Source organism: Geotrypetes seraphini, chromosome 13 (genome assembly GCF_902459505.1).
Source record: "Geotrypetes seraphini chromosome 13, aGeoSer1.1, whole genome shotgun sequence".
NCBI lineage: Eukaryota > Metazoa > Chordata > Amphibia > Gymnophiona > Dermophiidae > Geotrypetes > Geotrypetes seraphini.
Window position 1 is genome coordinate 18,606,257 of NC_047096.1, and position 12,849 is coordinate 18,619,105.

At 39.4% G+C, this 12,849-nt stretch overlaps 1 protein-coding gene across 4 annotated transcripts in view; it reads left to right on the forward strand.

The window, feature by feature from the left end:
• Window positions 1-9,033, forward strand: part of NUDT3 (nudix hydrolase 3) — a 36,599-nt gene extending 27,566 nt beyond the window's left edge. For 2 of the 4 annotated variants that reach the window (XR_004536840.1, XR_004536839.1), the window contains one exon: window positions 8,178-8,921. The gene's annotated coding sequence lies outside the window, so the exon portion shown is untranslated. Of the gene's footprint in view, window positions 1-8,177 lie in introns of all 4 variants that reach the window. The other 2 variants (XR_004536841.1, XR_004536842.1) reach the window with 1 other exon arrangement.
• Window positions 9,034-12,849: the final 3,816 nt, after the last annotated feature.

Here is a 12,849-nt window from a genome sequence, read left to right on the forward strand (position 1 = left end):
TACTGAGGTACCTGGTGGTTCAGCAGGAGTCTTTGTGGCAGGAGCATGGGCTTCGGGGGAGGGGGATTAAATGGTCAGGCCCTGGAGAGCTGCAGCCACATGCAAGGAAAGCTGCATGTGGTATGTGAGCCACAGGTTGCCGACCCCTGCCCTAAGGTGTATGATCTTTAAATGGTTAAGGCCTAATGCTGTCTCAGCAAAGAAGTCAATGATCTCTTTCCCAGCTGCCCAAACTGGCACTCCTCATGCATACTGTTTATGTGCAAATTGAGCATACACAAGGAATATGTGTCGGTGGGCTGGTAAAAAGGACACTGACTTTGCTGAGACAGCATTGGGACTTAACTACTCAAAGACTACATGCTCTAGGGAAGGCATTGTGGACAATAAAGGAAAAAGTAGACAAGACAAGAGCTCCAAGTTGTGCTGGTGAACACTTGTCAGCCAGAAACACATGCGACAGATGGCAGTGCAGTATAAATCTGGATGTGTAAAGTGCACCACACAGTTCTGTTCTCCACCAGCCCTTCAACAAATATGGTACCATTACTGGTTGAGGAGGGTTCCTGAGCCCACAGGTCCCCAATGTACCCTGTTAGCTTTGTGGATGTTGTGGAGAGAAGAAGAAATCAGACCACGTGATTTGAAATTTTGGACCTAGGTTTTAAGATGCCATAGAATGTAAGCTGCAGCTGTCTTCACGGATGTTAAAACCAGCAAAAAAAAAATGCATATTAGAATTAAGGAAATATGTTAAATTGACTGGAGTACTGGTGCAACTAGATGGCTCTCTTTAATATCTTTAAAAGCAGGATTAACTCATTTTTAACTTCATGTTTTGAAATATTGCTGGAATGAATCCTCTCTTCACTGTATCAAATCACACCCACTTTAGATAGGATTTAAAGAAGGGAAGAATGTTAGTTTAATATGCAGAAATTGTCTAAAGAGATAGTGCTGTGATCCCCACTAGAGACAGCAGTGTTTTCCTTTTTTTAAAAAAAAATATATTCGATTTTTATGCCTGTTTGTCTATAACATTTTCATCCACCTCTTAATGGAAAGTTCTTTTGTCCTTCTCATTTTTATACCTTTTTTTTTGTATTCTTACATTATTTCACTTGAACATCACACACATATTATATGTGTATAGGTAAGAAATAGTTGTGTTATGTTACTTACTATAAAGCATGATAGAGGCAATTTTATAACAGGTCACCAAAATTTATATGCCAAATTTCTACAAGCCTATTTTGTAGTAGTTCTCGCACACATGTTTTATAGAATACTGGTGTAAATTAGTATTGGCATGCCTAAATATAGGTGCACACATTTACACCCTATCTGGCATAAATGAGCATGCCTAAATGCAGAACTTCCACATATTACCATATTCTTTTTTTAAAGTTCAAACCATTTTTTATTTTTGTGACAGGTTATACAAACATATAAAGGGCATAACACAATACAATATTTTGAAATGCATACATAATTTGGTGGGCTGAGCATGGCATATATCATTGAATATGTCTTGCTGGGTAACTTGGCTCCTTTTAATGAGTTACAAATAAAGTACACTTTACCTAATTCAATTTTAAAATATTTACAGTTATGATCTGCTTTACAATTAGAAACGTGAGCAGAGTGAATTTTTTCTCTTAAGTTTTATCAGAAGCACTAATCTCAAGGAAAACAACTTCTAGTTTCTGTAAATTGTCTATAAACTTTACCTATATAATATCTCTATACAACATATTTGGAATATGGATACTGAAACTTCTCTTACAAAGGCTCAATGTTCAATTTTCTGGTCTAAAATTAATATACATTTGGCCTCGACACCTACTATGCAATCACTTTTTATAATGCATAGTGTCATTTGGACTCCAGTTACACAACATAGGGTAAACAGTGATCTTGGTCCTATAAAAAAAAAAATTTGGCACATTGGAGCACAAATCAGGATATCTGTCATGAATCCTAATGTAATAATGGAAATCCTCTTCTAAATTGTAAATCACATTGAACTCGTGGGGCATCCATAAATACTAATGTAATGTTATATTCTTGCATTAATTTGCATGATATTTGGACTACAGTCTTGACCAGGATATGTGTTCTGAATTTACAGTCTTCATTATCCTACAAGACTAACATTGATCAATTTGTTTTCCTGAACACTATCTTTTGAACAGAGTAAACTTTGATAAATTACAGTATTCTGTAAGTTAAGCATCTAAATATCACCCATACCTATGACATGCTTGTACTCTCCCCTGTGAACATTCCCCTAACAATGACACGCTAAGCCATTTTAGCACAGAATTATAGACTTGTACTTAGGTGTACTACTACCATATATGTGTGTAAATCAAAACATCCACATGGCTCTTAGCATCAGCTCACTGTTCTACGCAAATGGGTTATCTCTTCTACCAGCAGGCGGATTTAGAGGAAAGACTGAATTCTACCAGTGATGACAGAGGATAAGCTGTGGTGCTCCCTGGAAGATTCCAGTATTTTTCTCTACCTTCAGCAGGTGGCAGGCTGCTGTTTGATGCCCCTTTGTTCCTTCCTGGCCACGAACACATAGCATATAAATGATAGTATTCTATAAATCTAAACACACAAATGCCTCTTAAATTTAAGTAACCTGTTATAGAATGAGGGGAAATAGATCTTAAGGAATATAGAGCAGTGGTTCCCAACCCTGTCCTGGAGGACCACCAGGCCAATCGGGTTTTCAGGATAGACCTAATGAATATGCATGAGAGTGATTTGCATATAATGGACATGACAGGCATGCAAATTTGCTCCATGCATATTCATTAAGGCTAGCCTGAAAACCCGATTGGCCTGGTGGTCCTCCAGGACAGGGTTGGGAACCACTGATATAGAGAATTAAAACTAGTTTTCCTGAAGTAAAATGAAGCACTCAGCATACCGGCTGTCTACAGAACCGTTTAACACAATTGTGTACACTATCAGTGTTGTGCATACAGATCCATTCTACATTTCACACATCTTATATTAGTTTTTCACTTTCTGCCATACTCAGGGGAATGCTTTTGGTTGGAGGAGCCAAATCAATTTGTGGCCCCTGCCCTAAGATCTGTTGTTGCTGAGGCTGTGTTGGGCAAAATATTGATTGGGCCATGGCCTAACCTATTCTGCTAGTGCCTCACTGCATGGTAGAAAATGCAACAGTGCAAAGATGCAAAGTATTAAATGTATTTACTGATAAAAAAAATAATAATTGGGGGAGGGATGAATCGTATATGTATTTGTAATGTATTTCCCTTTATGCCTTAATCTTGCATGACTGTCTTTATGTAAAACAGAAACGTAACCTGTTCCCCTACCTTTCTTTGTACCACATTATGTATGTTCAGTTATCAGCTAGCTAAGCATCCTGTGCCAGGAGATGTAGACTAGGGATATAAATTTCAGTGTAGTAACAAGTAGAGATGAGTAGGCAGAATTACTGTAATGGTTTGGCGTTTTCATTATGAAACAACTGTCATTAATAGTATGCACTTACTACACACCAAAAAATATGTGCCCTATAGGCTGCATTATTGGCATCCCTGGTAATATGCAGACATGTGCTTGCATATAAAACCAAACTAAACTTAGCAATGCTTTTGGTAAGGCTGATAGTACCAGCTAGAGTAGGATGGAACATTTGATTTTCAGGTTCTGGATAGTACACAAAGATATGCACCAAAATTCTTCATCAGGTCAAAATGCATGATATATAACAGATGGTTTAACTTTTTAAAATGCATTTTGACCTAATGAACTTTGGTACATATCTTTATGGGATTGTTAGTGAGAAATATATCCTGAGGGCTACACCTGTGAAGGTCATCTGGAATACTATTATTGCTTTGAGTAACCTTAAGTTTGTAGGTATATTTTAATAGAGTAGGTTGTACTTTTGACATGCTTGACAAAAATAATATAGAGTGATCAGGAGTTCTATGTCATGAGTGAAAGTTTGAGAGTGATTTTTTTTTTCCCTCTAAGGTGTTCTGAAATGTTTTAGTTGGCTATATTTTGGGTGGAAATCTGTAGACCTAGCTCTTGAGCGACTTTAATTGCTTCTCATTTTAGATCAAGACAATGTGTTGTTCAAAAAGCAGCTTTGAAAGTGGCTAGTGCTGTTTTTAGTGAGCTTAAAGTGGGGTAAGATTTGAGACATTGAATCTAATGCAGGGGAATTTGTAGCTGTTAGGGGATGGAGGAGAATAGTTTTATCTATTAGTAGTTGTATTTCAGTTATCCCCTAAAATTCTATTAGTATCTTGCCTGGATTGATTTAATGTTGACAGTTTGAGGATTTTTTTAAATCCATAGTTCTGTGCAATCAAATTGTGCTTAAACGATTTCTAAACAGTGTAATGAAATTACAGTAGATTGTGACTGAAGCCTTTTCTTAGATGCTTTGGTATTAATAATTACTAATTTTGAGAAAAAACTTTTTCTTTTATTAGTGTTTGAAAGGCAGTGATGTCACCTCCCTCCTTGTGACTCCAAATAGTTACAGTTTTATGTACCGCCAAGCCCACAAGGATAGAGGTGGTTTTCAAAGTAAAAACAAAATATTAAAACAGAAAAGAACCCCATTACAAAAAAAAAATAAAAAAAAAATCAGTAAAGACCTACAACACTCAAACCAAGAAAAAAAAATATTATTTTCCTCCCAGTTGATTGCAAGAGTAGACATTTTTAAACGTTGATTGAGCTGTATTGTCTCATTACAGGAAAGATTCTGGATAGGGGAGAAAACATTGGAGATTTCAGACTTAAGTCTTATAATACTGGCTGGACCATTTCTGGACAAAATGGTATTCCATACTGTGACTTTATACTTGTTGTAATTGAATTCTTGAGCTAAGAGGTTGGTTGTTTTTCATCTCTTTGTAAAAATGAGTCTTGCATCATTATGAGAGCATGCTTTTCAGGTGAGAGCCAGAAGGTTGGTATTTACATAAAAATGGTTCTCAGCCCAGCCAACAAAGTTGGGGCAGCCTCCATCGAAAGCTATACACTTAATCCAGTGATTTTCCACTTTTTTCATTCTGTCTGAAAAATACAGAATGAGAAAAGCAGAACATTGCTGGACTAAAGCCTCCTTTTATGAAACTGTGATAGCCATTTTTAGTGCGGGGAGCTGTGCTGAATGGACTGCGCTTCTTCCGATGCTCCCTTGATTTCATTGGAAATTGTTAAGGATGGACTCTTCCACCTCTGTAGATGTGGATTGCTCCAGATTATCAGCAGAGGAGCACCCATATTCTGCGTGCCATGGCATGTGAGGGGAGAGGGCAGGAGCTTTGAGCTTTGCTGCCTCAGGGTCCTCTAGGATTGGAGAGCCAGGTTGGATCTGAGAAATGAGCAGAAATCTTGCCTGTTTCTGGTGGGGATGAAAAACACAGGCATACAGTGTGGGGATCTCTTGCAGACCGTTTCTAGGTCTCACAAGGAGCCAATGTCAGCCCCGATAAGTGGCTTTTCCCCATAATTTGTTCAGCTCATGTGGAGAGTGTATCTCATGGACCCAACCCATGCGGCAAAACCGATGGGCACTGTGCCAGCTTCTCTCTCAGGGCTTTCCCTTGGGGAGAGGGGTTTCCTGTTTGGACCCCCAGTTCCTCTGTTGGCACAGATCTGGACAGCCTGAACTGGTATAAGGATACAATGGATACTACGTCCACACTGGATACAATTTGCAGTACAGGTAGCCAGCTGGTCTCTGAGAACCCTGATATGGGTTATGACCCTTCAGTTCATCAGCTGTTTAAACATCGTTTTATAGCGGATTCTATAAAGGAACTGAACTTGGAGGCTCAGCCGTCTAGTTCTCAATGTACTGTCATGAGTCGTTCTAAATACTCAGATTTTATTTTCTCCGTCACATCCAGATCTCACAGCTCTGGTTACATAGCATTGGGAGACTACAGAGTTCCTTTAAGCTGACTTAAGACCATGGCTAAGCTTTATATTATGGCACCGGATTTTCAACAGCTCTGATCAACTGAAGGTGGATTTGGTGGTGGCTCAGGTGACCAAGTACACTGCCTTCCCCTGTGAGAGAGGAGTTATGCTAAGGGTTCTCAGGATCGCAGGGTAGATCTGGCTCTGAGGAAGCTTTCTGAGGTGGCTTCTTTGGGTATTAAGGCAGCTGCAGCTGCTTCTTTTGTGAAAGAAAATGGGATAATTGGATAGTCAAGTAGAGGCTAGTGAAGGTTTTTCTTTACAGCATCCAAAAATACAAACATTTGATAGCATTACTAATAGCTGCTGTGAAATGTGATATGTTGAAGATATGACTGATGGAATGGATGATAAGGGATAGATGCTATTAGATGGAGATAGGATCAGAGCAATGGGCAGTGAGTTTTGAGGAGGAGCGATGATGTGCAGTTTTTTAATGTGGGTTTTTTTTTTAAGAAAAAGAAGAAAAGGGGCAGGGTTTGAAGGAAGGATGTGAGAATGAAAGGAGGGAGAGAGATAAAAGTGACCTGGTAGAGAATTCAAGATTAATTTGTGAACTACTTCATGGAAGTACTTGGTATAGTCTGGGCAGAAAGTGGGGAAGGGAGGAGGCTGGATGTGGAGTCAGTATTTTTTTTTCCTCTGAAATCTTAATCTTTAAAAGAAAAAAGATTCAAAGGTTTTGGAAAGCAAATCTTTAGAGTAGAACCTCTGTAAGTTGACCACCCAAGGGACTGTAACAAACTGGTCAAAATAAGGAACTAAGCCTACTGTACTGATATGCACATGTACTTTACTTTCTAGTACAGTTTTTATTAGAGAATATCATATGAAATCATATGGTATCATACAAAATCAATATATTAACTGTTTTCTCATGGTTTAATCACTCTTTCTGAAAAAAAAGTCAATCTTGGTCTGTTTCTTTCCTTTGGGTCATCATGTCTTGATTAAGTGTAAAAATTTTCAGTAATTGTAGAATGTACCTACAATTCAGAATAGTCATTCATCAAATCTTCAGCAACACATGATAATAGGATATTGGGTCTAATCTGACACATGGTAATAATAAAACATGAAAAAACATATACTAAAGAAAAAAATCCAACTAAGGGGCAAAGCCCACACCTACCCCTGGTGTAATGGACTCAACTGGTCAAGTTATAGAAGGTAAATTAATATTACATATTGCAGTCCAAGTGGTCAAGATGCAACTTAGAGGTGGTCAATAAATAGAGGTCAGTCTTCCATTGAGTACACGTAGTGTATGTTTGGTCTATGAAAATTAGATCAACTTAAGGAGGTGGTCAACTATGGAGGTTCTAGTTCAATGGATTCTTCTTATGAAAACTCCTCATGAAACTGTCAAAATAATTTAATGTGCTTATTTATGCTAATTGGAGTTCTCTAGAAGTTTTCACTTTTCAGCTCCTAATGAGCAGAGTTGGCATGGGGTTTTGGTGGAGATCTGGTACTATAAAAGCATAACAGTTGGTATGCAACAGCTATTGTGTGATTAATAATTAAATTTTAACTGTCCTTTGTGACTTGTAACTATGATGGTGTGTGTTGTTGTTGTTTTTTTTTAATTGTCTTTTTAAATTGGTGCTTCAGGTGGTTAGCCTTGGTCACAAAATACTTGATTGGTGCCACTTACCACTTCTGAGATAAAACTAGAAAAAAACATTATCCAGGAGGGTAACGAGTAGCTTAGTACTGAGGTGTTTTTATCCTTAAGCATCAACAAAATTAATGCAATTTGTTTTTAACTTGAATAAGGCTAACAGTACATGTGTAATATGCATCACATCTAGTTTAATATATGTGCATAGAGGGACAGTAGGGGAAGGAGGAATTTTAAATGGAGAGCATATAATGTAACGTTATTTTGTGTTTGCATTAAATGGCCATGTGCTAAGGGTCTCAAGTGCATTTTCACATTATTGTGTTATAAATATTTATGTAGTACCATATATATACATAGATCTGTGCAAGATGATTCACTCACTGTTGGTTTGAGCAAAAGGATTGACTTGGTTAAAGTTAATACAGGTGCTGCATAAAACTAGAGTAGAGGGCTTCAATGACACGCTTTAATTATTTGCATTTCCACATTGTAGAATTAGATATCGCAAATGTGCCCAACCTTTGTTGCTGTTCCTTCTCCTTCCAAACAGAAAAATGGTGTTCTGCATCTCTCACTTGGGGAGGGGTTGAAGTGTTGTCGCTAAGCTGGCTGAGATTCCCCAAGTCTTCAAATGGTGTTCGGAAGAAGAATTCAGTTCAGTGGAAGTTGATAGCTGCAGTCTTCACCTGATGACCATGTGCTGTTACTTATAAATGGATTTAAAGCACATCAAAATAACTTGGCAAAAAGTCTTGACACCTAACTTTGTTCCTGTGTGATTGCATAGTTCTGTATAGAAAAATGTTTAAAATATTCTGATCTGATTATAATCCACATGATGAAATTCTGTATACTTGGTAATGACTTCTATTACCATCGTGGTTGCATGTGTCGCATGAATAGCTCCCTAAGATATCCCAGCCCCGTGTTGGAATATAGGCAAAAGTACAAGTCCTGCTAGTCTGTAAAGAATAGAGGAAAAATTAGCATTTTAAAATAAAGGGTTTATCCTGCTAATCCAACTACCAGGAAGCAATTCAGTAGAGGTTTAGTTGGCTATATCCTCATGTGCCTCTGTTCTGCCCTTATGACTTACTCACATGGAGTAAGTGTCACTTTAGTAAATTAAGCCAGTCCCTACTGGCCAAGGTTTTTTTAAAAAAAAATTGTGCCCTTATTGTAACTCAGTAAAGATGTACCTAATTGGGAGGAGGGTTAAATGCTTTTCAATGAAAATGTATTCTGAAAATCCCTTCTCCAGGTTGTAATTTGGCAGTCGCTGCTGCAGATTTAATAGTGTTATAGAAGTTTAGTACTTAACAGTTCATTATATGAAAATGAAAGCAGAGGGAGGAGATTTGTATCCACCTTTCTTTGTTGCCATAAACAAAAAATCACTTTTTGCTGTGTGTGGTCTCAAACTAGTATCTGTGACAAATTTCCTGGGGGACAAATCTCATAAGCACTTGCTCTGCTTGCTGTCACACTCCTATCATTTTAACAGTGGTGCTAGGGCGTCTCAAAAAAATTATGAGCCAGGGGGCCCCTCTGTATTTACTAAATTTGCATCATCTAGTGTTAAAAAATGAATAAATGTTCTTGAAAAAATAGCATGTCTTTGCTTTTTCTTTTTGCTATATTTCCTGATCAGAGCTAAACTAGCAACTAAGTCAAAATCACTTCCCCAGGTTGAGTGTTTGACTTCTACTTATGAACCAGGGTCCTGCCTCTCCCTGTGTCAATATTCCTCCTCTTCCTTCCTGTCACAACTTGAACCTTGTCCCAATGCACCCTTCATCAACCTGCCCACCCTCTGTTCTGCATCCCAGATTTGTGCCCCCCCCCCCTTCGTGGGTGTTTACCTCCTGTGGTTGGCTCCCTCCCAGTGGCTCCTTTCAATATCAGAGCGACCAAGAGAAAGTAAGTTTTAAAAAGGAGATTTTCAGTTCATGGTAGTCTGGGTTAGCTGCCAGCCATATGTAGGAAGGAACGCTGCTAGCGGCCTGAAGAAAGTGAGTGCAGCTGGAACCAGAGGAAGGTAGTATACCCACGGGCGCACCAAACTAACCACTCCCATCCCTGCAGGATCCTCACAAATCTGTAGGGGATCTCTGTGGACTCCATGGGATTCCTGTTCCCATGCAGCTCTACTTGTCATCAACAGCAGATGAAACCAGAGATGTGGGATGTAGCAAAGCAATTAGTCCTCAAAAGTATGGGATAACCAAGAAAATACAGGAAAGGAATGACCCAATGCCAATACTGACTACTGATCCCAGAGATGGAAGACAGAATGCCCAACTGCAGGACAGCCAAAAAACTGTCCACTATGAGTTGCATCGTAACCAAAAAAAGAACTGCAGAGAATGTACAAGGTTCAGGAATTTTTATTCAAATCAAAAAGTTGTATTTCCAAACTTGGTCCTCGATTTTGAAGGGTACGGACCTGACAGGATCTTTGTTTTGAAAAACACTTCTTCCTCAGGGATCCGTGATTCTTAGTACATTAGTATACAAGAACCATATGGAATACAGCAATTGAACAACACTGAAGCGGCAGGTGGTTAAAAATTCGTCAAAATACTGTTGGTGGCATTTTCACTGAGCAGTACCTTTGACAGGAGTTTTTAACCGCCTGCTGCTTCAGAGTGTTTTCAATTGCTGTATTCCAGTATTTTTCAACCTTTTTTGGGCAAAGGCACACTTGTTTCATAAAAAAAATCACGAGGCACACCACCATTAGAAAATGTTAAAAAATTTAACTCTGCCTATATTGACTATATATAAAGTAATTCTCTTGAATAGGAATCAAATAAACACAAAGAAAGTATTTTATAATTACTTTATTACGAAATAAAAATTATAAAATACTTTATTCAGTGCGAAACCTGGGCCTGTTTGGCTGAACACAAAGCTGATATTCTGGCTGGAATCGAAGAAAGACACACACGTAGCTCTTCGTCAACAGCTCTCAGTCTCTCTCTGTATTTGGTTTTTATAGCATACAAAAATAGACAAATATACCCTCCATCCTTTTTATTAAACCACAATAGCAGTTTTTAGCGCAGGGAGCTGCGCTGAATGTCCAGCGCTGCTCTTGACGCTCATAGGCTCCCTGCGCTAAAAACCACTATTGCGGTTTAGTAAAAGGTGACCATATTGTAAAATATAGACAGCAGATATAAATTCATAACTGTGCATAGTAAGTGAAGGGAAGTTTTCATCTCTGGGAATTTACCCAGTTAACTATTAAGTTATTTGGGCAAATTCCTTTGAAAACTGTGGTAATACTGCCTCCACTTTGCTAAATTTAAAATAAAATCATTTTTCCTACCTTGTCTGGTGATTTCTGGTTGCACTTTCTTCTTCTGACTGTGCATCCAATCTTTCTTCCCTTCTATCAGCCTGTATGCTTTCTCTCCTCCACACCTCATTCCCTCCCCAAACTTTTTCTTCCTCTCTCCCTGATCTTTCTTTCTGTTTCTCTTCTTTCCTTCTGTTTCCCTGCCTGCCCCCTTTCTTTCTTTCTCCCTGCCGTTCCCCAAGCCACTGCCACTGCCGCTGCCATCGGGGAACAGGACCCACCAATGGATAACAGGCCCCAAAGCCGACGCCGACGCATGCTCTCCGTGACGTCAATTCTGCAATCGGAGAGGAAGTTCCGCCCAGCCAGGCGATTGGCTGGCCCGAACTTCTCTCCGACTGCAGAATTGACGTCGGGGAGAAGAAGACTTATCGGCTCGATAGATTAGATCGCCAAGACAAAGTGAGTCCTGGGTGATCGACTCACTTTGCCTTGGCGAGCTACTGGCGCCCCTGCCTCGGGCCCCCTGTCAGCTCCGGGCCCGGCGGCCCTGCGGATCACCAGGCAACATCTCGCGGCACACTAGTGTGCTGCGGAACAGCGGTTGAAAAACATTGCTGTATTCCATATGGTTATTGTATACTAATGTACTGAGAATCCCTGAGGAAGAAGTGTTTTTTGAAACATGGACCTTGTCGGGTCTGTACCCTTTAAAATTGAGGACCAATTTTGGAAATACAACTTTTTATTGATTTGAAAAAAATTCCTGACCCTTTCTACATTCTCTGCAGTTCTTTTTTTGGTTAGATTGTTGCACTTTCACTGCAGATTTGCTGGTTTCTTTTTTGTTTTGTTCCCTCACCTTAGAATAGAGCAGCAAAACTCACTCCAGACAGCTGCTTTTTTGTTTGGCTGTGAAGCGGGTGAAAGAAACGGCAGGAGCTGAAGGGGATTCGAGAGAGGGACATAAGGAGTACATAAAAATTGCCGCTGTTGGGTCAGACCAGTGGTCCATCGTGCCCAGCAGTTCGCTCACGCGGCAGCCCTTGGTCAAAGACCAGTGCCCTAACTCAGACTAGCCCTACCTGCGTACGTTCTGGTTCAGCAGGAACTTGTCTTGAATCCCTGGAGGGTGTTTTCCCCCACGACAGACTTTGGAAGAGTATTCCAGTTTTCTACCACTCTGAGTGAAGAAGAACTTCCTTACATTCATAACGGAATCTATCATCTTTCAATTTTAGTGAGTGCTCTCTCGTTCTCCCTACCTTGGAGAGGGTGAACAACCTGGCCTTAGAAAAGGCAGTCACACAGCCTAAACACACCCAGGCTCCATGGAACTGGAAAACCTAGAACCAGAAGCCATCCAGAAGATGAAACCAGGAGCCTGTGAGAGACCATGCATCTGCCTGCTAGAGCTATAGACTGGAAAGCTCCTTGGATAGTCAGTATTCTCTGACACAGTAGTCTCAAACTCAAACCCTTTGCAGGGCCACATTTTAGATTTGTAGATACTTGGAGGGCCTCAGAAAAAAATAGTTAATGTCTTATTAAAGAAATGACAATTTTGCATGAGGTAAAACTCTTTATAGTTTATAAATCTTTCCTTTTGGCCAAGTCTTAATAATAATATTGTAATTTATAGGTAAAGAGGCATATGATCAAGAAACTGTTTTATTTTACTTTTGTGATTATGATAAACATACCGAGGGCCTCAAAATAGTACCTGGCGGGCTGCGAGTTTGAGACCACTGCTCTGACAGAACTCAGTTTTTTTTCTCTGTTTCTAACTGCTGGTTGATGGGATTAACCCACACACATCTCTGGATTCCTCTGCTGTTGATAACAAGGAATGAATGTTAAATTCAGATTGCAAAAAATAAAATAGAAATATGAACTGGTTATAAACAATGCAGGATTT